Source organism: Vicugna pacos, chromosome X (assembly GCF_048564905.1).
Source record: "Vicugna pacos chromosome X, VicPac4, whole genome shotgun sequence".
Lineage (NCBI taxonomy): Eukaryota > Metazoa > Chordata > Mammalia > Artiodactyla > Camelidae > Vicugna > Vicugna pacos.
In genome coordinates this window covers 47,966,889-47,988,458 of record NC_133023.1, presented here as the reverse complement: position 1 = coordinate 47,988,458, position 21,570 = coordinate 47,966,889, and the positions used below count along the sequence as shown (strand labels likewise).

Here is a 21,570-nt window from a genome sequence, read left to right as displayed (position 1 = left end):
ATTTCAGCTGGGAGTAGAGGGAGTGTCACTTTTTTCCTCAGCCCACACTCAACTCTTTATCATCAGCAACTCAGGCCTCCTGAAAACAAAAAATAGCATTTATTTCCCTTCTACACTTTCAACAAACCCAACAGATTACATCAGCCTGGAGAAAGAATTCAACACAAATGTTAAAACAAAAATCTATAAACCTGAAACAACTCCATCTCCGAATCATGATACACAATGACATGAGAGTAAGTGTGTCAGGCACAAAGCATGGGTGAGCCTGACCACCTGATTTCTATTCTTCAAAGGAAGGAAGGCTTTCCTATTTTTTATTATCACTCTGTCATTGTTTCTGATTAAGCCAAAAACTAGTTTATGAAATAATTAAGCACTGCAATAACAGATATTGTTGTATCAATTACAGAAGGCATTCAGAGGGTTTAGGAAAGCCCACCTTGTAAAAAATGCAAAATTTCTTCCCCTGTGAAGAACACGTATACAAAGTGCAACAGAGAATTCAAACTCTTATGGAGAGGAGCAAAAGCCACAGAACCAAAGCAAAATCATTACTATAAGTCAATCCCAAATTCACTGGACAATCATGTACAATGCATTCAATGAAATTTAAAGGCACACTGCAAACCATTCACTTAATGATCTGCAGGCTAGAGGAAGAATTTCTCTCTTTAACAGACAACAGTAATCAATAGGGTGTCCCACCAAACAAGGACCAAAGAACAATCAGGTTTTTAAGAGTTCTGATAAATCAGCATGTTCTAAAGATCAAAATCCAGAAATTTTAAACATTCATTCACACCACAATGAAACAAGAACTTAAAAAAAAAAAACCCAAAGAAACTAAGCACATAGATCATGAACCTGGATCAATGAGCACTTCATGTACCGCTGGAAGAAAAAACAGGCTATAGCCTTTTACTTGAAAAATAAAACTACTTTTAAAGGTAAATGCTAAAACACATTTCATCATTCATGTTGCCTTGAAAAACCTGAGGCACTTGTATCTGATTAGAAAAGCAATTCTGAGTAATAGTATGTTACAATTCAGTGCCAGTTTGCTTTAGAAGAAAAGAGAAAAGAAAAGCTACTGTTTCTCATATCCTGCATAAAGTGTGAAGTGTCTCTTTGCCTCTTTCTCCTACCATTTTCTAAGTTCATGCTTCCCAACCCTTCTGAAACAAGTATGAGAACGACTTATTTCCATCAATATGCCAAATGACAAAAGAATATCAATTTATTTGTGTACATATATGCCTACAGCTTAAACAAGAGGAGAAATATATCAGAAGTCTATATGGAACTCCTTTCTTCCTTCCTGAAATCACACACACAATCGTTCACACAGACACAGACATATTCCCCCTGGATTACTGGGCACTTCACAAGCTTAGGACTTCCAACTTCTAGAAGATAACTTTGTAGTTAGTTTAAAATACAAAACTGTCAGCTTTTGAAAGCCTTGATCATCTGCTAAACCATCCAAATATCAAAGAGACCCAATTAGCCTTTTCTGTAGAATGTAATTTCCCATGATGGCAAAACAGACCCTAAGAAGTACTGGATCCAAGTCTCGTGCTTATCGCTAGCTATGATCGTTTTTAAGCACATTAACAGATTCAGAAAGGTATGTCCCAACAACATTTATTCTTATTGAAATAGTATACGTGTTCAATTGCGTATACAGAGACTAGGTCCCATGATGGTGTTTAAGAGCTCTTTTGTGTATTGCAATATTTATTTTTAAGTGCAGACAAGGAGGGTGGGTGTTACTCACTTGTAGACCACCTGGTTAGCATGCACAATGTCCTGGCTTCAGTCCCCAGTACCACCAAAAAAATAAACAAAAATAAGTGCATATTTAAAAATGAGTAAAGTTATAAAAAAAATGCAGACTAAAAACCACTGCAATCTAGGAGCCACAACTACAATAAAAAAACAAGTGTTTCTATCAAATATTGAATATATGCCAATCACAGAGACAACCACAAATCACACCTGATAACCATCACGTGTGATTCTCAGCAACCCTACTAAGTAGAAACGGATGAGAAACCCGGCCCTGCGGATGAGGAGACGGGGCTCGGAGGAGCCGGCGACGCTGACCGTCCTGCTCCCCGTGACAACACATCAGCCGAGGGCAAGCGCTGACAGAGCTGCACTGAGGGAACTCCCAGCTGCATGGAACCTTGGGGCACTGGGGAGTCCCAGAAAACACTAAAAATTCTTCAGTGAAAAACCAGCTCAAATATATTACACTGTGCCACATCCTTTAAACAGGGAACATGACTAAGACCGTTTTGATGACTCCATGTCCTTTCTGCCATCATCAGTTACTTGCCCTCTCAGCACGACCAGTGATGAACTGGACCCCATATGAAGTGCACTCAGATGGAAGAGCTTTTAAAGCTGATTTATGAAGTTTGTAAGACTGTCTTGGCTTCACACAGGCGGTCCTCCATCATTTCTCACTGGTGTGGATGTACCACCTGAAATCACTCCTTTCTGCTTTTTAAAATCCCTTCATCTAATCCAGACTTTTCAACAGCAAAGAAGCAGCTCAACCACAGACAGTGGACAGCTTTTCACCAAATTACTCGAACAGCCCATCGGACTACCTGGAAGCCCTTTACTTCTATTAAACCCACTTCCAGGTACCTCATTATTTTCTGATTAGTGGACTTGGCCTCTGACTGGCCTACTCAGAGAGCTCCCAGCCTCATATCCGGGTGTGGGAGAGGACCCTGCTGTCGGGGGAAATCAGTGAGGAAGGCGTACATCCTCCAGTCAGGTCTGCACGGCTAGAAGTGCCACAACGTGCTAAGAAATTATACCGTCATTACCCCTGGGCTCCCAAGGACTGGTTTCACATTAACCAAACTCATGAGACACTGATGCAAGAAAACCAGAAACTTAACTTATTAATGTAACAGAAGACGTGAAACTATGAACCAGACTGCAATATCAGAGTTCAACCATGAGTACATGTTCTCCTCAACGGCCCAATCACGGGCAGGCAGTCACATGGCAAGCATGGACAGAAGCAGAGCAGGAAGGGTTTCTAGATTAATTCAATGGACTAAATTTCTGTTATACCAACAGTTCTACTGCCTGGAAAACCATTAACGCTAATCACGGTGCACTCTTCGTGGACAGTGGCCGATACTCGACTGTGAGCACCTGTGTAACTCTCTTTTCTCTGTCCTTTCTGGGCTAATTTATGCACAGATGTACAGAAATCCAGGGATGCAGATACATCTAAACACCCAAAGCAAATTCTGGGAGCCTCAAAACCAGACAGCCAGGGTTAAAATACAAGCCCTGCCACTTACTAATTCTGTGACCTTGGCCAACTTACTTACCTTCTGTGTGCCTCAATTTCCACACTGTAAAACTGGGATAACAATCAAACCTTCCTTACTCGCTTGTTGAGAAGATTGAAGGATTCATTTCTGTAAAACTCTCAGAAAAGAATGCAGCACATTTTTAGTGCTCAACAAATGTCAACTTAATATTACAGTGGTTTACAAGTCTCCTTTCTAATCATCTTCTGTGTTTCCTGGCTAGACTAAGTCCCAAAGGAAATCCTTATTTCTCCTTTTTTAAACTCTTGGTGTGGACCCTTCTGTTCCATCCCACCACCTGTTTAAACTGAAGGAAGGGATGCCTCCTCCCCACTCCTCTGGGCCATGGAGAGTGCTTCTTCCTTCACACCCCTGACCCCTGGCCCACAGCTAGCCCTCCTCACACTAACAGAGTGAGTTGTGATTCCGGGGAGACAAGCAGGGCATGTGAAACCCTTCCTTCCCCTCCTGTGTGGGCCACATTGGGAAGCAACCGGGATGCTCAGCTCCATGGCAGAACAGCCCTGTGCATGATGGGTCAGATCCTCTCAAGGGAAGGCTCGCTGTGTCCCAGAGATACCTGGGACAGGGTAAGTCTCTACTTCTCGGACATAGTATCATGACACGCATTTACCCACAGCCCTGAAGTTCATGGAAAACGTGGCTTCATCAGAAACAAAGAAGACATTTATCGCCTGCCTAGTCTTTTGTGTCATCTCTCATTTGGCTGCTAGAGACAACATGTGTATATGTATTGGATCCCCTTAAGCCCCAACATATATGAAGTAACAAAAAATTCTGTGGCTTAACGTTGGTTCAGGGTGACTGTGTAACAGTTTTGACCCTGCTGATGCTAAATTGTGGGTATAGGAATTATGGAACCTCCTCAAATATCTTTCATCATAAAACCAGCTTTTCTTATTTTCCTGCTTCTCAGTATTTGCCAAAGACCATAAAATGATGGCTTCACACAAAACAGCATCTAAAGTTTATGAGCCCTCTTGAGATACCCACTGTGGTAAACACTTTACATAATTACAATTTCTCACAATTCTACAAAGCAGATATGAGCATCCCCATCTCACAGACGAGGGAAAAACTCAGAACGAACTGACTCAGGCTCACGTGGCTCAGTGGCAGCACGTGCACACAAAACCAAGTCAAAACACTTCACACCTTCGTATATGTACCAAATCACCTCCCACCAATTAACACACAGCAGCGGGGTCTATACTCAGGGAACTCAACACACTTTTTATCTTTAAGTTGCTCCAGAGGCCACTTCTAGCTCTTTTATAAAATCCCGGCTCACTGGTTTCTAATACTGGAAGAAAAGTCCGATTTTGCCATTGTTTGCACAGCAAGTCTGAAATGTTCACAGCGAGATGACAGAATAAAACTAAGATATAAACAGAATAATTTTTCCAGGTAGACAGACATAATGGTCATTGTGCTATTCTAAAGCATTAAGCAAAGAAATCAAAATAAAACAACGTTGTTTAAGCCTTCTTTTACAAAAAGGAAAATTAAGACTGTAAGAAGGTGCAACAGCGCCACCTATGGCTAGAAAGACCTTCCAGGTTGCCGGGAAAGATGCAACACAAAAATTGCCTGAAGGATAAGAAACGAGAATCAGGTAACTAAAAGCTTACGTACCACATACTACACTTTGATTCGGGGGAAGGGAGGGGTATTCAGTATTTAATCTGATATTGCTAATAGTCCTGAATATAAACAGAAGACATAGGCTCATGGAAACCCATCTTAAAAGAGGGAAGAATACAGTCCAGCCACTTCATTTTACAGGAGGGGAGACTGAGACCTGGGATCTGTCCTCCTGGCAATCCGCAGCAATGCTCTCCTAGGCCTCGTGTCTTGCACTGTAGCAAAAACCAACAGATCTGTACTACGCCTACATTCATAAAAGTCACGTCTGTATTTTTCCAACAGTAGGTAATCTAAGTATCTTGCTAAATACTTATCAAAGTGTCAGGAAATCATACAAGTTTGATGAAATACAAAAACATTTATTTACATAATAAAACTGCATGAGCTTTATTCCCTCTATTAAAAAAGTGACATGCCAAATCAAAATTTTGATATTTTAAAACCTGTTAAGAGGGCAGAAAAAAATCAAAATTTTCTTTAATCACAAAATAGAGAAGCTTATTCCCTGAAAATGATCAATGTGGATTTTTCTAAACTTAATGGTTCTGGTCAGAATCCCACGAATTTAAAAGTCTGAGTGGATGGTTACACGGCAACATGAATTCTGAGTTGTAACAATACACATTCTGTGTAAATAATCTTCAAGTTCGTCTGCTTAAGGCAATTTAACTAGTCCCTGTCTCACTAGAATGTTACAGATTTCATTAAAACTTCATACTGCCCAAAAAAAAACTGAATCCTTTGTACTTTAAGCCATATTCATATATATCATATATATACATATTGAATATGCATCAGAAATAAGCCACCCTCTTTAGTATTCAGAGTTGATCCTTCTAAACTATCTGTCATTGTGACACAACATTTTTATTAAGCAGCTCTACGGTGCTTTGTATACAAGGCGTCTAACTCTCACAGTCAGACAAGGTAAACGATATTACTCAAATATCACAAATGACAAAATGTGCTTAAGCCATGAAAACAACTAACATATTCATCATCAGGAAAGAAAAGAGTAAGGATTTTACTTACAATACTCACTGACAATATTTTCTTCCATACTAAGACTACATAAAACCAATTCAGTCTTTGTACATTTTTCAGTCAATAAGCGCCACTAGAGAAAAACAAGTAACATCATTAGCAACGGTTGGACTTTCAAAGCCCACTTCTCTTTTGGACAATAATTATTTTAAATGTTTTGTTTTTAGTGCTTACAAAGCACTAAAATAAAAAAATACCTTTTATGTCATTACCTGAGAATAAAAATTTTGTGAAAATGTACAATTTTAATTTATGCCACTCTGTCTCACATTCTCACTGGTGTCTCTCCTTTGAAGAACTCATCAGGCTGAGATCACTAAACTCGGTCATTTATGGGCACACAGGAGTTCGGGAAACCACTCAACGGGGGCTGATTAGAGGAGCAATTGAGAATGCATCCTGTGCAGCCTGGATTCCAGCACCGAGCTAGCCACCGCCAGCTGCGTGTGATTTGGGACAAGCTGGCCCATCTCTCAATCCCTCAGCTGCAAAAAAGGAGACACTGATACCTACCCTCCAACACCTGCTATGAAGTAAAACATGAGGAAGGCATTTTAGCCTTAGGTAGGTGTCCACTCACAGCGAGTTTGGTCATTATGATGATGGGGATGGCTGTTTATAAATTAAGCTAGATGAAAAAAGTAGAAATCACCATAAAGGAGAAACATTTTAAGTCAATGAGCATTTCCTTTTGGATGGATTGCAGAATATTCTATTGATTTTTTTAATAAACCAAGTTTTGTCCATTAATTATACATTTACAGGTTCATGGAAAAGTCTCCTGAAAAAGTATTAGAGGCCTCTAACCTCTGAATACTAAGAAAGAAAGTTTAAAAAAATCAGGGGGGATATTATACCTCATTTGGGAGAGTATGTGCTTAGCATGCATGAGGCCCTCAGTTCAGTCCCCAATAACTCCATTTAAAAACTTTTTTTTAAGAAATGGAGAATTAAAGCAAAAAGATGGAGGAATACAGAATTTTGTTAGAGACTCAACTCAGATTTAAGATGGGGAAGAAAACATCCATTTCTCAGAGGAAATCTTGAGAACTATGTAAACTGGATCTGAGATGTCTAGTCTTTTAACATTATTCATGAATTCATATTACCAAGTCTTAAAACTGCCTGATAACCCGCAGTGGTGATAGTGATCCTAACAGCTGCCAACGCGGATTGATCTCTGGCTAGGACTGCTCTGTACTGACATCTCTGCCCCTGAAGCCTCACTAGGCCGAGAGCACTAAATCCGGTCATTCATGAGCATCTCGTGTAAGTCCTACGTTTGTGTTCCTCACTCCCCCCTCACTATCTGAGGGAAGCACTGTTATCATCTTCTCCACCTGCAGATAAGGCCACTGAGGAATAGAGACTACACCCGTTCCAGGTCACATTCTTATTAAAGGATGTCTGTATTTCTGCTGTTTTGCTTTTGACAAAATAATCTGAGATATCAATTCAAGAGAGACTTAAATAATCAAGTGTGTCTGGTCTTCACCACAAAGAGCAGATACTATAAATTGCTGATGTAGGATGAGGCTGCCGCCACAAACTGACTCAGCTTGAAATTAATATCCAAGATGATGCAGTGGATACACGTAAATATTCACGGGTGTCAACTCCGCTCACGTGTCTGGGCCCTTCACTGCCTGAACAGGGGTGAAATCCCCACCCGTGTCTGGGAAGAAGCGTGGTTCTTCCTGGTCTCACTCAGGCGTCACGGGCTATTTCCCCCCACAGACTGCCCTCAACGATTAAAAAGCTCTCAAGATTTTTACACCATGCAAAACTTAAAGACATTTCTGCAGATGGAGCACTTTCCCAGGCTTAAACATTTTTTGCCTACACTCAGCAAGGGGGAAAAAAGAAACATGACTCTACAAAGTCTCTGACCCTCACCACTCACAGGAGTAGAACGGCCATAGCAGATGTCTCTTCACATTGCAGGATGAGAACAAAATAAAGCCGCCCCAACAACAGGCACTCCCAGAGACAGCGCCCAACAGTCTTCTGCACACTCACGGTTTTGCAGCCCTCACCACCATCTAGTTCCAGAAAAGTTCATCACCCCAGAAGAAACCCCCTGTCACTAACAGTCACTCCCTAACACCCCTCCACCCAGCCCCTTGCAACCATCACCTGCTCTCTGCCTCTGCATGTACCTATTCTGGGCATTTCAGATCACTGAAATCAACAATATGTGGCCGTTTGTGACTGGTTCCTTTCTCTTAAAATGCTGTTATCAAGGCTCGTCCATGTTGAAGTGGTATCAACATCTCTCTCTCTTTTTTTTTAACCGTTAAAGTTTATTAGAAGGTGGTAAGTACTATCAAAAAGTATAGTGGAGTATAAGTGATTGGGTTTCAAAGGGAAAAGGGCGGGTTGAGCAGTCAGGGCTGTCTTCGCAGAGCAGGAGGCCTTTTTCATCTTCCCTTTTATTTTTGTTTTTCTTTTTTATTCACTCTTACGTCTGAATAATGTTCCACTACATGGAGATACTTCATTCTGTTCATCCATTCAGCAGCTATGTATGGACGAGGTCCAGAAAAATGAGTGTAAGAGGTGAGTAGCAGGGATGGCATTTAAACAAAGGGCAATATGTGCATTTAAAATAAAGCCAACCAACAGAGGCACAAGGAAATTCACTGCGTTTCTGAGCAAAGTGCTTTCTTGCTTCGGCAGGACTACCGTGCAGGGCTGGGGCGGATATTGGAAGGGATCACGGTAAGGGAGTCACCTGAGAAGACTCCCCACTGCAAGCAGCTGAGACAATTCTCCTCCCTCATGCTGTATTTTTAGAACCATGTTTCTGTTTTTCTTATTTCAAGTAATAGCACTTTAACTACACATCTGATCATCTGCATCAGACCACCTTACCTCCAAGCCACAGAAAATCATTCACTGACCGGAGCAGCTCCAGGACATAACGGTGATGGATCAGGGAGTCCTGCAGCATCCGAGCCTGCAGGTACAAACCCCACATGTGCCCTGTTGATGTCCAGAAAGTAAAATGCATGGAAATATCTCACTGCTGGTGCATGACATCTGCTCCCAAATTACCCCAAAATCATGCTGGCAAAGCACTACACAACCCGCTCACTACAAAAAAAAAAAAATCTAAGAAGGTAAATTTAGGCTCTTCCATTGAAAACCAGCAACCGTCACTGCCAGTATCTGAGGTGGAATGCTCCTGATATCAAAAACCACTGCGCAGTTACTTTTCAAACGTGAAAGGTATAAATGTATTCCACGTAGATGATATTACAGAAGGATTTTTCTTTTCAAAATTTCCAGTTGCAACATTAGCACAAGAAAGTTTATGTTTCAGCTTTAAAAAAAAAATCAATTATCTTCCACTTTCTTAATGTTGATCCTATTATTATTTTATAAAGGAGCTATACTGCATAGTATGAAACAACTGTTTGGCTTCTGCAAACAAGGCCTTTATGACTTCACTATTTCAGAGCAAACTTTAACGATTCTTTGAGAGGTGGGGTCTGAGGAGCTCACTAACGGCTCTTTAAATACTGACAGGGATGTGCTATTATGTAATGCAAAGGCTCTAACTCCACATTAACTCAGAAACCAAAGAAACTACACCAAAACCTTACTTTATCATTTTTAAATATTCCGATTCTTTTGAAAATTAAATTTCTTAAAAGATATGATTTCTTTTTGAGAAAGACAACAGCTGTATTAAATTTCCTCTCACCAAGAAAGCAATCTTTACCAAGAATAAAAACCCCTATGGAAATCCAAAAGAAGGGACGTTTCTAGCTAAGTGAACATGCAGATCTGAACACAAACTTATGTCCTTTCAGATCTCACTCGAACGAGAGCAACAAAGTACTGAGCTACCCTAGAACTTACCTCTTCTGTTCCAAATGTTGGCTGAGCTAAGATAATCACACAAGGCAGGGAAGGAGAGAAGAGGAAAGTCCACCTGGCGGCCTCCATCTATTTTCTTCCAGCCACAAGGTGCCACTTGGGCGGCCCCGCTAACAAGCCCTCCCCATAAGGAAATCCGGCATCCACACTGCCCCTGCTGTCCCCAAGCAACCCCGACGCCCCTCGCCCACTGGTAGCCTCCCAGCCTGTGAATGGTCTTCTAATGCCCCCCCAGTTGGTGGCAACATCCCCCTCTTCCCCACTACACACATACACACACACACACAGAGCCAGGGCAGCCTTCCCAAAGCACAAATTTGATTACATCAACCCCCACTTCAAACCAATCACAAGCTCCCTGGTAGAGTTCTAGCCCCACCTCTGACCCTGACCCTGACCCTGCTCGCCCAGCCTCTCCTCAGTACCCAGGTCGCCAGTGACCTCAGGGGCCCCCTGACTTGCTCCTACTTCCCACTTGCCTCCAGGCTCATTTTGACTATTGCTCAAGGAAGCCTTCCCTCCCTCCAACCTCCGCACTTTCTTCCTCTGTTCCTAGAACATTCTAGGCTAAGTCAACTTCTGACACTGCTAAGCTCCCAAGAAGCAAATACATTTTGCTTACTAATGTGGGTCCACCCTCTCTTCCCTAGGCACTCAGAAGTGCTCGTGTTATGAATAAATGAATGACGGGGTGGGTCTCAAAGGGAGAGACATACCTGCTGTCTCCCGTCCCGACCCTACTTCCTGTAGAATATCAGAAGCAAAACCAGAAGTACCTTTCCTGAGGGTCACTTCCTGCTGACACCCTTCACTGCCTCCTGTGTCAGTTCTAGTAAAACCCAAACTCTTCCAAAGCCCTCCACCCTAGGCCAAGTGAGGCCTTTGACCTAATCACAGGGACAAAGTGAGGAGGAACCTTTCCCTGCTCTGTCCCATACCCTGTGACACGCCTTTCCCTGTGTAAGGAGTTCATTCGGAGGTCCCTGGCGGTGTTTCTGATGTCCTAACCTGGCATGGTGGCTTTTGGTCATGAAGAGAGGGCCTGAGCCGTGCAGGTGCTGGGCCTAGGAGTCAGGAGACACCGGCACCACCCGCAGCTCAACCAGAGCCTCGTTCTGCGTCTCGGGATTCAGCGTCTCATCTATAAGCAAAGGGATGAGACTGTCCCAGGACAGGCTGCCCAACAGAAATGAAATGAGATCCATGTAAAGAAAGTTTCCCAGTTGCCATATTTAAAAAGTAAACAAAGAAACAAACAAACAAAAAACAATTGCTTGAAACTGATTTTAAGAACAGATCTCACTTATTCTACTGTATGTAAAATACTATCATTTTGACATATAATCAATATAGAAAGTAACAACATAGATTACATTCCTTTTACTAGATAAGTCTCAGCGTCTGATGTGCATTTGACCTACAGCACATGTCAGCTCAGACCAGCCTACTCCCCAGCACACCTAACATCAGTGGCTGTGCCTACTCTATTGGACAGCAAGTCCAAGGGTCCCACCAGGGGTCCTGGCTGAAAAGCGGGAGTAAGTGTCCACACTAACCCTAAAAGGATCTCTCTGAATCAAAGGCAGATTCACTTTTAAATGTCTGTAAACCTGCGGGCTGCACCTCCCTCCACCCTTGGCTACAAGACAGCCCTCTTCTTTGCTGATCCCTTCCTGGATGTCCGGAAGCATTCCGGCTCACAGCCAGGGCAGCCGGGCCTTCAGGTAGACTTACCTGATGTCTGTGTCCAGTCCCATGAAGTCCTCCTCCTCAAACAATGTGCAGAGGAGGGGGATCTTGTCCCCAGACTTGTTGGGGGCCCTATCCAGCCACTTGGACTTGAGCGAGATGAAGAGTGATTCAGTGAAGTCCTCGATCCTCTTCTCCAACAACCTGCAGTCCTCGTAGATTGAAGGCCAGGTCAGTGCGTGTCTGCTCGGCTACTTCCCCATGCAGCACAAAGACAAAGTGCTGAGAGTCATTAATTAGGTGCCATACAGCTCCTCTGCACTTGGAGCTTCTCGAAGGCCTTGGCCGAGTGGCAGTCGGTAATGGTGACAAGGCCCACTAGTTTGCTGTGGGTCTGGGAGTTTCTCCACCCATTCTCGGGCGCATAGTGGTGCCTGTAGTGGATACAGAGTGCCCAATGGGATCCGCACGGGCTGATCTGGCTCACCAAGGAGATTCGCTTATAGATGCGAAAGAAATTCTCTTCTGAGATGCTCCCAACGACTTGGACCACCACGAGGAGAATCTGCTCGTTCTCAGTGCACTGCACATAGTCAGGGATGCTCATGTTGCAGCCCCTGCCGAGAGGGGAGAGGTGATCGAGATACATACTCTGCTGTGGGCTGTGGGCCCCTCTGGGTTGTGGTGACATGGTGTGTACCAGCCAGAAGGCAAGGGAAGCCCAAGCAAAGCCGGGGGTACAGTTTGTCCTCAGTGTATGCAAATGGCTACCGTAGCTCGGATCACATTACCCAGCTTTTGGTCTAGGCTTCCTGCCCCTGCAGAGCAGGGTCATTTCTTGTTTTTGCTCCAAGCACCTAGCAAGACCCTGATGCAAAGTCAGTGCTCAAAACTGCTGAATAAAAAAATGAACAAAGGAACTGCTTTCCACAACCCTTTAAGCAGAATATAAAGAAAAGAACCACAGTGGATCAAAACATCTGGATATCAACTCTAATTTATTTGAACTCCTAAGCTGCAGAATAATGGATAAGAAAACTTGCCTTGGGGAGGAGGGTACAGTTCAGTGTTAGAGCACGTGCTTAGCATGTACGAGGTCCTGGGTTCAATCCCCAGTACCTCACTTTAAAAATTGAAACAAATAAACAAACCTAATTACCCTCCTCAAAAAATATTTTTTAATTCAAAATTAAAAAAAACACCTTGCAATTGACCCAACACTGTAAACTTGACTATACTTCAATTAGAAAAAATTCCTTGCCTTACAAGAATATATCTAGATTACGGAAGTTTGCAAATGTAAAATGCCTAGGTTACAACCTGCATAAAAAGGGGGGACTGTACAAATTTACTATCCCTCCTTTATGAGCTATATTACTTTTGGGGGCTGGTTATAACCTCTCAGAGCTAATTTTCTCAGATTAAAAAAAAGAAAACATTACCTGATTCTCAGTACTGCTGAAGAATCTGATAACCCTATAAAAGCATCTGACACACAGAGGTTACTCAATAAATGTTGAATGAATGAATAAACAAGCAAAGTGAATGCTGCTCCCTGCCACAGACCATCATAATGTTTCTGCCTGGAAATCCCAAGCCCACGTTCACCCGACTCTACACTAACCATGTGGGTGAACTGTGCAGGCCTGTGTGCTTCTCTAAGCCCCAGTTTAATCATGAATAGAAATGAGGGCAATAACACAAACCTCAAAGGGTTAGTGAGTCAGTAATGAATTGTACCCGAATTTTGCAAGATGGAACCATTAAGGAAAATTGGGCAAAGTGTCCATAGGCCCTCTCCATATTAGCTCTTACAACTACATGGGAATCTACATTATATCACAAAATTAAAAGTCTAATTTTTTAAAGAGGCTATTGAGGTTAAATGAGCTCACTGTCTCAAATAAGGAACACACAGCACAAATAGGACAATACCTAGACCATGAGATACACTCAGTTAAATTTCCCACTGAACCCACTGGTCCCTCCAACTTCAGAGCACGAGGATGGGTCCCCGTGGCCAGAGGCTACTGCACCTGAAGCTAACAAAGCTAATGGTCCCCACTTCCCAGAGCCCCTGTCACGACCCTAGGTCTAACTTTGTATTTGTAATTTTTTTTCTTTTTATTAAATAGGGTCCCCCAATTGCATAGCCTTCAGGTCACCAAAACATGACCACAGAGATCATGATGGCAGCCCTTCTTGGTGAAACAATAAAATGAAAAGCCATTTCCACAAGAACTCTGTGTAAATCTACTAGAGAACTTCATCCTGGACTGAGGGGAAGAGGACTGGGGAGGAGGGGGCAATCTGGGGCACAGAGAACCATGGGCCACCTGTCCCACGATGGACTTCAGTTTCAACACTCACCCTCCAGGAACTTCAAAATACACACAGAGTACTATGGATAAGATTTTTTTTTTTAAATAAATCACTGACTCCCTAGCAAGGCTTGATTCTACCGAGACACAAATGGATTATGTGTATAATGTTTCACAAAAACCCTAAAATACTATCACCCCAACTTGACACATGAAGAAACTGATGGAGAGAGGTTTATCACATTGTGCAAAATTAGAGAGAGGCCACATCAGATACCGTATTTAAACCCAATCCCCTGCTCCTTTGCTCACACTAGAAAGTGTGACATTCTGCCCCTTTCCTGCCCTTTCCCTGCAATAAATCTCTGAAGAGTCTTTTCTGTGCCACCTGGAATCACAATCACATCAGTTTTCCACAAAGAGCTATGTCACTCCTTGGAGGACTTATCAAAATCTAAAGGGTTGAAATGGGAGGAGAGATTTGCATTTTCTGTTTCTCAAAGGAAACATGGCTTAAAAAGAAACTGAAAAGGACTTATCTAGTCTACGGTCTCATTGTGCAGAGAAGGAAACAAAGGCTCCAAAAAGATGAGGAAAGGGTCTTATTAACAAATATTGCCTGAGTGCAGCACCAAGCCAGCCCTTGGCACTGCTCTGGGAGGATCTGGGAGGCCCAGGAGAATGAGTGTTAGAAAAAGGAAAGAGGAGAAGCATACAAGGCCCTGTCTCTACATCACCATACCATGGAGTTCCAACAAATTACCCAGTATGGGTGCAGCCAACATTAAGGTGGGCTAGAGAGGTTATACAAACCTGGAAGTCTCAAGCATAGTGGAAATTCCAACAATTTCTATGCTTTTTTCCCAGGTCAAACATCATGTCAGTGGGCGCTCTGTACTAGGGACTACACAAGGCCTGGAGTTCTCCCAAATACAGATCTCTATTACCACGTGTGCAAACCACATACAGACCCACCAGAAGAAAAACACCCACAGATAAGATGGAATTACTGAAACTGAAAGCAGCCAAGCACCTTATATTAACTAGGAAAAACGGTGCTGCTAGAAATGGACTCATGGACATAGAAACAAACTGTGGTTAGCAGGCAGGAAATGGGGGATTAACAGATACACATTAATAAATATAAAATAAATGACAAGGACCTGCTATATAGCACAGGGAACTATATTCAAGTTCTTGTAATGGGTTGTACAAAAAGCAATCAAAAATGTATGTATATACATATGCATATGTTTACAACTGAATCTCTGCTGTACACCTGAAACTAACATTGTAAGTTAACTACACTTCAATAAAAAATAATTAGAAAAATAATAGCAAGTCATTAAAAAAATAAAAGAACACTGTAATCACTGTAGCTGTAGGTGGTGCAGAAGTCTGTCTGCAAGCAGCAAGTCCACTGGATCACTCCAGCACTGACTGTCACCATTTCTGACCATCAGAGAGTCACTTGGTTTGACTGAGGTTACTTTTCTGTTCTGTGAAAGGCTACATTTGCAACTAACAATGTATAGAATCTCATCATTCACAAGCCCAAAATTTAGTGAGGACTTCCCATGGGCCAGGCTCTGGACAGATGAAAAGATAGGGTCTCAGATATATTCATGGGTAGAAGAAGTTTACTCCATAAAGGCATTAATTCTTCCTGTTTTGATAGACAGATTCAATGCAATTCTGTTTAGAATTCCTACCAGATTTTTCATGAAATATAACAAGTTAATTTATGGTCAGGAACAGCCAAGAAACTTCTTTAGAACCACCACTGGGGAAGGGTGGATAGGTCATTGATTTCCACTGTTCTTTCTGAAGTGATGAAAACGTTCTGGAATAATAATTGTTGCACCACTGTGAATATGCTAAAAGCTGCTGAATTGTACCATTTAAATGGATGGACTTCATAGTGTGTGAACAATATCACAATAAAACTCTTATATGAAAAAAATATTTCTTGATAATTATTTTCCCCTGTATACAACTAGTCTGCCGCACAATTTAAGAAAAACAAAAAACCAAAACAAACCAAACTGTGCCAGGAGCTCTTTAGGACTGCAATGTCCCTGGGTCTCCAACGCCTCTGGTGGTGCTGTTCCTGTTAACACACACTAGCTGGGCTGGACTAGTTAGGGACTGTAACTATCTTTCTAAAATCGATGGTCACACGTTTCACCCTGGTAGAGGGAAGCCTGGAGGTTGCCACAGACTCATGCCTTCAGCTCATTTTTAACTGAACCTAGCCCTGCTTTCAACACTGTAATCGTCCTCTGCGGGGAGCCGCTCATGACGGAGGGCTGCCGAGCACAAAACTTGGGCGTAAAACCCCAAAGTGCAGGGCGCCAGGCTCTGAGATTGAGGCTGCTGAGCACAAAGGTTGGGCCTAAACTCCCACAGTGCGGGGCGCCCGGCTCAAAGGTCAATTGAGTCAGAACAATCTCTGTCCCGCCACACCTTTTACTAAAGAATGCACCAGGTGCGCCTATGCCTGAGGAAATACCCTTGAGCTACTAAGTCACAAAGGACCTTCAGAGGGAGAGATACAATCGGCACACAAATCAGTAATCTTTTTAGAGAACAATCACCTGAGCTAAATATACACGAGTCACGATGTTAGCCTAGAGGAACAATGTCTTAGCTTATCATCTTGGTTCCAGGAACTCTTAATCTTAGTTTTACAAGAACTGTAAACAATAATGATGTCTGTAACAATATACAAGTTAATGGTTTTAGTACACGCCTTAAAACAATACCTTTGCCTCCAGGCAGGAATGTATGAGCTAATGGGTTAAAATCATATAAATTGACTGCAAGAAATAAACTCGTCGTCCACTCTTGACCTAGCGTCTTGCGGGCTAGAGTGAGACCCTCTCAACCCCACCTTTTAGTCTTGTCTTGCTGTCTCTTTGTTACGTCTTTCCTTTTCTCAGTCCTGCAGCACAGGTTTCTGGACCTGATCGATTGTCGGCTGGCTCCGACAGTCCTCACTATAAAAACACGTGACATCATCAAGCACCGCCATCATAACACCTGAAAGTTTTCAAGGAACTTACCTGTGGCAGAAACACTGAGGGAGGAGATGGAAGCTCCCTTAGCACTGACGCTCCCTTTTCCCGTCTTCACCAGGAGAAGCCGGTATTTACAGCCTGAGGCTCTCAGCCCGGTGAGCAGTGCCCACGCCACTGAGCTGGTCCTGAGGGAGCGGGAAAGGGAGAGGAGTGCAGCCCCGGGGTGACAGGGCAGGGAAAACGGGGGGGGGGTTGGGGACTCGGGCTGCAGCCCCGCTCAGAGGCCACTCCCAGGCCCAGCTGCTCCCTCCAGTCCGGGTCCGCAGACCCCGACATTCCGGGACACAGACCACCCAGGGGCGGGGACGGGTAGGCTGCCTAGGAGAGGAAGCCCGGGAGGAGAGGACTCTTGGGCGGGAGAGGGGAAAGGGACGCCAGCCGCGGACTGAGGGGAGCCCGGCTGGGTCGAGAGGCGGCAGATGCACACCTGGCCCTGGAAAGGTGTGGCCGGGGCGCCGGGGCAGGTGGTGCGGGCAGAGGGGCCTGGCCCGAGGAATTTAGCTGAACGCATAGTGACTCGCGCCCTCGAGGGCTGTGATACGCGGACCGCCCTCCCGCAGCCGCCTGAACCTTTCCCGTGAGCCCCCCACCTTGCACTTCCACAGCCGGAGGCCCAGGCCCCGGGCAGAAGCCAAAGGCCTACCTGGCGACAGAGCTGAGAAGCCTTTGGGTCCGATCCCAGGCTCGGAGCTGGAGCTTCCAACCCGCGGTCCAGCTGGCACCGACTGCGCATGCGCAGGACGGCCAGCGATCCTCTGGGTTCTGTGAGACAAGCTGGGGAAGTGAGGGAGGGAGATGTTGGGAGGAGGATGAGAGGAGGGGAAAAGTGGAGGGAGACGGACAGGAGGTGCAGAGAGAAGGGAGGGATCTGGAGGGGGGAGGGGAGTAGCCGAGATGGAGAGAAAAAGCTTTACCTCTGGGGGCACCCCGAAAGAGGCGGCAGTCCTGCGTCTGTACCCTACTCTAACCTTTCAAGGCCCGCAGCTCAAATTTTACCTCCCTGGTCCAGCTCTCCAGCCAAGGCCTGTGCAGAACCCCTACGGGGATCACACCCGTTGCCCCCACGCAGAGCTGGGTTTCCTGTTGCTCTGGGAACCAAGCACCCGCAAGTGTTGTCGCTCAGAACTACCTTGGGAAGAGTACATATTCCCCTTTTACACGCTGGGAAACAGGCTGGCAGGGTCTCTGCCTTAGCTCCAATGTCCCAGGTGTTGGGCTGCCAGGGGGCAGCAGGTAAAAGATGAGAGCCCCAGACAGAGCAGACTGCCTGAGTGTTGGTACATAGTTCCCATTACTCCTGAGTAAACCACACCCCACCCTAGGGGAACCATCAAGGGCTCACAGTAGGTCCCTGGGTGTGGGAGAGCTAGCTGTCCTCAATTCCAGTGCCCATCTTGCTAGGTAGATAGGAGTGTTACCGAGTCCAAATTTATTCTCCTCATTGCAGGACAGGCCAATAAGTTCGGAGACCAGGTGTTGGGGCATGGAATAGCAAGTTTCTGTAGACCTTGATGGCAAACTAATGTCCTGGAAACCCATCTCCCCAAGGCAGAATTCAGGCTCCTTTCCTACGTGCTTGGTTGTAGCAAACTTCTTGGTGTAGGAATTCTTTTGTTAGAATCCTTTGTTCTTGCAGCTATCTGCCTGAGTCAAATCTCTGTAAACCTCCAGCAAAACAAACATTATTTCCTATTCTGCAACTTGTTATCTTTTTATGAATGAAAACGTGTTAAATATCCTTAAAGTTCAGAGCCTTCAGAATAGGCTCTCCTGTATATTTCAGGCTCTAGGCAACATTGTTTCACAAGAAAGATGAAGCCTAGGAGGCAGAGCACATGGTTAAAGTCAAAGGAAAAGATCTAGTATAGAGTCAGTATTGTTCTTTTCTATTACCCGGGCAGAAGGCACTTGAGGATTTAAAACCCTTTAAGTTAAAAATAAATAAAAGTTTAAGGAACTTACATACATAGGTGGGACTGTGCATAGCATATCTGGAAAAGCACACAAAGGAAAATAAACAGTGGCATCTCCAGTTAGGGCTGAAAGGACAGAGGATGAGGGAAAACTTCGTTCACTTGTGTATTTTTGTGCTCTGTTTGAATTTTTTTAACCATATGCATGTATTTCTTCAGTTAAAAAAAAATTGTAATGGAGCAAAGGAGTAACTAGCACAGCAAACACAGCATCCATGGAATCACTGAGCCATCACTTTTAATTTAAGCCAGGAAACATTTATTGACTCTCTCCTATGTGCCCAGTGCTGTTTTAAGACTTCTTTTATTATTTTTATTATTTTTTTAATTTTTATTTTTATTTTATAAAATAATAACATGCTATCCCTCACCCCTGCCCAGGGCTGGTGGAAAACCAACTGAGTTTTTCTTGAGTTGTTTTCCAAGCTGTAGAGATGAGTTATAAACAGAACACATCTTCCGGGCAAAACAGTTGGAGTGGTTTTCCAGCAGGCCAGACAGCTATGAAGGGCTTACAATATAGGCGCCCAGAGGCTGAGAGAGAAAGCCTCCAGGACCCTACAACAAACTGCCCAAAGTGCCTTCTCCATGGCACTACTGAAATAAGAAAGAACAAGTCTGACTCCGTATTAGATCTGTTCTTTTGACTTTAACCCTGTGCCCTGTTTCCTAGTTATAGTCTTGTTTGTTCTGCACCTTTTGTAAAACAATGTTGCCTAGAGCCTGAATTATATAGGAGACCCTATTCTCAAGGCTCTGACTTTAAAGGATATTAACACTTTCCCACTCATATAAAGATAACAAGTTACAGAATAGAAAATAACATTTGTCTGTTGGAGGTTTACACGGATCTGACCCTGGTGAAGAGCTGCAAGAACAAAAGATTCTAACAACAAAGAATTCATAAACCAAGTTTGCAACAACCAAGCATTCCTGCTTCCCCTTTTTAATATAAAAAGAGCCTGAATTCTGACTTGGGGAGATGGTTTACCAGGACATTAGACTTCCATCTTCTCAGCTGGCTTTCCAAATTAAAGTCGCTATTTCTTGCCCCAAGACCTGGTCTCCCGATTTATTGGCCTGTAATGCACGAACAGAACAAGTCTGGACTTGGAAACACAAAAATACATTGAAAGTACCCATTTGGTATATTAAATGACCTGCTTCCACTCGTCTTCCTGACGTTTTCTTCTCTTGACAACTCCTGCTATGTTTATGAAAACCCTGTCATGTGGACACATTTGCATCTCTAGGCACTACCCTTCCAGGTAAGAACTGATGCCAAGAAGTCAATGGAAGTTGCTAGAATGTATTACCTGGCCAGAAAAGAGCAGAAGTGGTTACTGACTGTTTTTCCGGAGCAGGCTGGGTCACCTGACAAGATGTCATAAGTACGGATAGACAGCTGGGCACCAAAGGAGAAGCTTCTAAGCCTCCATGAAGGACTTGTTGGATAGGAAGGAAAACTCCCAGCCTATAGCTCTGATCCCACCACAAGCTTCCTGGGCGAGACTGGACAAGTCACTTAAATTCTCTAGGCCCGTGCTGTCCACCATGGGAGCCACCAGCCACATTCAGGATTATGAAGTTTTTCTGTAGCCAGACAGAATTATAAATACACATTTTATTGCAAAGGTTCAGCAAGTATAATATTTAAAAACATTATTGGTTATCTTGCCCTAACGAGTTATTTTTGTATGTCTAACTTTCTGTGGTTTGCAATGCCTGCGACTAATGATTCCCTTACAGTGAGTTATTTTGAAATTATAAGTTACTGGACACAGTAACCTCATATCACACTTGAAATAAATTGATCCACATAAGCAAGGTGATCTGACTTAGTAGTTATGAGCAGGGGCTCTGGGGCCAGCCTGCCTGAGTATAAATTCACACTCTGCCTCCAGGGGTTTCTGTGTGAATCTTGGAAAAATTATTGCTGTTGTTGTTGTTGTTATTTGTGCCTCTTTTTCCTTCCCTTTTAAATAGCGAGGAATATGTAGACTCTATCTCGTACCGTGTTGCCAGGGTTAAATGAGTAAGCGTCTGTGCTGCCCACTTCTCTGGGTTTCAGCATTCTCCAGGCAATCAGTGCCAAACTCAGAGGCATTCTCCACTGTCTTCGTCAGTCTGGGATGCTGTAACAAATTACCATGGGTCGGGTGGCTTAAACAACCAGCATGGTCCTTAAGTTTTGGAGGCTGAGGTCAATGTGTCTGGGAGAGGATAGCCTTCATGGCTCGAAGATGGCTGTCTTCCCACTATCTTCATGGGCCAGAGCAGAGAGAAGCAAGCAATCTGGGACCCTTTATAAGGGCACTAATCCCATTCATGAGGACTCTACTCTCATGACCTCATTTTATCCTAGTAATCACCATCCAAAGGCCCCGCCTCCCAATACCATCACCCTGGGAGATGGGGTTTCGACATATGGGTTTTGAGGGGATGCAAACATTCAGTCCACACATTGGCTAACTCTCCCCAACATGCAATCATCAAACCTGTAGCTAATTTCAAAGTAATGTTTATATCTCTCTGCCCATTTCCATTCCTGCATCCACTAATA

At 43.8% G+C, this 21,570-nt stretch overlaps 1 long non-coding RNA gene across 1 annotated transcript in view; it reads right to left on the bottom strand.

Moving 5' to 3' along the window:
• The window catches only part of LOC140691971 (uncharacterized), a 50,020-nt gene extending 32,207 nt beyond the window's left edge, over window positions 1–17,813 (bottom strand). The window contains exons 1-2 of the long non-coding RNA XR_012067576.1: window positions 17,678–17,813; window positions 17,020–17,159 (exon numbers count right to left, since the gene is read on the bottom strand). This is a non-coding gene — a long non-coding RNA (uncharacterized lncRNA). The remainder of the gene's footprint in view (window positions 1–17,019; window positions 17,160–17,677) is intronic.
• Between the last annotated feature and the right edge of the window lie 3,757 nt (window positions 17,814–21,570).